The sequence below is a fragment of the Bos indicus genome, chromosome 10, assembly GCF_029378745.1.
Source record: "Bos indicus isolate NIAB-ARS_2022 breed Sahiwal x Tharparkar chromosome 10, NIAB-ARS_B.indTharparkar_mat_pri_1.0, whole genome shotgun sequence".
Lineage (NCBI taxonomy): Eukaryota > Metazoa > Chordata > Mammalia > Artiodactyla > Bovidae > Bos > Bos indicus.
Window position 1 is genome coordinate 28,319,627 of NC_091769.1, and position 3,047 is coordinate 28,322,673.

Sequence of the window (3,047 nt, forward strand, 5' to 3'; positions counted from 1 at the left end):
CTCCTTGTCCTGCCATTTCCTTTCCTTTTTGCCTGTACCTTGCCTTTGAACCCCTCTCCACTATGCGTTTGTGAAGAACCCTCTAAGCAACTGCATGACTGGACTTGTTTTGCGAATGGTCACCGCTTTGAGATACTCTGTACTGATTACCAGGCCGTCAGCACCACAGTGAGTCTGTCTCCCCAGCACTAGTCCCCCGCCTGGAGCTGGTCTGATTACAAGTCTGGCTTTCCAAGGGAGCAGTCAACCAAATTGTATTCTTCTCTTAGAAAAATCACTGAAAAGGTAACATCAGAGAGAGTCACTGTGGTATGTACTATTGGAGTGTTTTACATAGGTTGCCCTATTCCCCAGCATCCCCTGAGATTGTGCAATTGAGGTAAAAGTGGCGTGGAAGGGCCCAAAGGCGGTGATCTAGGCTTCTGCGAGAGATGAACCTTGCTCCAAAGCTAGCATTCCTTCCACTCTAACAGGCTGCCCTACCTTCTTTCACTTGGTGACAGTGTACCTAACTGCAGGAAATCTATGGGGGAGGAGGGAAATGGTCTCTTGGGCTTCGGATTTGAAAAATCTATAACAAATATCATCATCTGCTTTCCAGCTGTCAAAGGGGAACAGCTGCATCCAAAACAAACTGCTTTAACAGGAGGATCTGCTCCCATTCAGCTGTCCCCACCCTCCACCCTCTCAAACAAAATCCAGGAAATTGCTGCTTCTGCCACCGAGAAGGGCATGTGTACTATGGTGGTATTTGAAAGGACTGTGAACCTTGCAAACTAGGAGTGCACTTGCTCATTTCCAGTGGCACTGCCTTATCTGAAACTTTCCCTACTGCCATTCTTTCCTTTCACAGTCTGCACAGGAAGGTGGGGAAGGGAGGAGCAGAATAAAAGGGACCGACTTCTCACTTTGCCAAAGCCAGCTGCCTGGAATTTTCCAGGGGCTCTGAGGCTGAGCAGTGGATGTAGCTAGCCATGGAAAGGATGAGCTATTGCTGTGTTTTACATCTCTTCACGCTCGGTCTTCTACCAGGCCCAGCATCATTCTGGAGGGGTAAGAATGGCATCACCATAGTAAATGCTCAGGTTCCCTGAACCTCTGACCTGAACGATCGTGCTTCATACCTAAAGTTCCGTCCTCCCTTCCTCCTCTCACTAGCCACCTTGCATCCTGATGATAGATTAATCCTTCCAAAGTATTGATGTAACTCTGTCACTTCCCTGCTCAATGCCTATGCCTTTTTAAGGTTCAACTGCCATTTTTATTATTATGTGCATTTATACAAATTGGCCCTTCAATTGATTTTGTATGGATTGATCTACAAAATATGATATCATAAAAAAGCAGCTTTCAAAGTGGTAAGTAGGATATGATCTCATTTCTGTTCTTAAATATAGTTATAAGTGCATAGTAAAACATCTGAAAAAACATATGTTCAAATAGAAACAGTGCTTGTCCATAAGTAATAGACTTTTACTGGTTTCTAATAATGTTTTTCCATCCCAAACACCTTCGCTTGATCATTCCAGATCTCCACAACCCGTCAGGTGACAGTCTCTGCTCCTGCCACTAGCTAGAGCTCTTTCCACCGGACTCAAATCGGGACAGAGAGCAGTCCTGGAATTTGTTTTGTATTTCTCCCACTATTAAAATCCTCTCAACTCCAACCTTCCTACATGATCTCTCCCCTGACTCTCCACTCAGAAGCACTCTTACAGCATGGCATGAGAGTTCTTTTCTTACATGGGTGTTTAGAGCCAGAGTTCTACACACCGTTCCTGAAAGATGTCCATATCCCTGTAAGAGGGAGATGTAGGGCAGAGAGGCTAACTTGGCTGCCTGATCACTCAAATGGAAGGAATATTTAAGGCAGTTAGAAGGAAGGCCTGGGGGAATGGCTAGAGGGGTGAACTCTCTGAGACTGCTGAGGGCTCTCTGAGAACTACATTTCTATGCATAAGGTCTGGTGGTGCAGGGATAATAAAAATATGTGTGGAATGCACTTTTTTTTAATCCATTAAAAAGTCTTGATTGAGTTCCAAGGGGGGGAAAATGCAACTTTATTGACTGAAAAGTATCAGTGAAGAAAACTGACCTGCATTTTCGTCACTAAAATGGTATATATTTCCAAAAAAGCAATAGGAAGGCAAATTTATTTCTTTTCACCTTAAGCTATGTTGAGGTTTGGCAGCCATGTGGGCCAGATGTCTCTAAACCCTGGAACCCGAGTCTGGAGACAAACCTACCTGAAACTCTTGTCCTAAGACGTTTTAGAAATGAGAATATCAAGGTTCTCTTCTGGCCTTTGGACAACCTGAGGCCTTGTTTGAGACGAAATCCTTCTGTGTCAACACCGCAGATTCCCTGAGTCCCGGGACTCCGTTAGTTGTCTTACCTCATCACCCAGCCTTCCTTGAGGGTAAGAACTATGCCTTACACTCTTTTCACCCTCTCCTGGGGAGGGCCCAGCACACTGCCTTTGTGTAGTGGGTCAAGAAATTCCTGTTTGTGATAATGGCGATGAAGAAATAGCTTGAGAGAAAGTGACTTCACCCATGTATGAGTTTATTTTCTTTCAAATGGCACACCCACTTAGTGTAAGTCCTACTCTGGGAATGTTCTATGCTACACAGCCCTAGAACCCAGAGCTTCTGCTCCCTCCCTCACTCAACCTGCTGGACTCTCTCAGCCCTCCCACCTGTTAACAAGTGGTGCCCCATGCAGAGGCATGTGCCTGCCTGTGCTTGGTTCGATTTGAGAAGCTCTCCAAGACTGCTTATGCAAAACATACCCTAACAATATTTCTCCCATCAACCTAAAGTAGTGCCTGAAATTTTTACCATTACTTTTTTTTTTTTTTTGTATTTAGTAAGGACCTTATTACTAGATAGAAAAAATACATTGTTATTATCATAAAATTATATTTTAGCTCTGATTAATTTTTCGGCCAGGCCTCACATTGCTCTGAACTTGCAGAGCATCTAGGATAAACCTTTTATCATTGCATTCACCACAGTGTATTGGAATGATCTCCTTCCCTATTTATC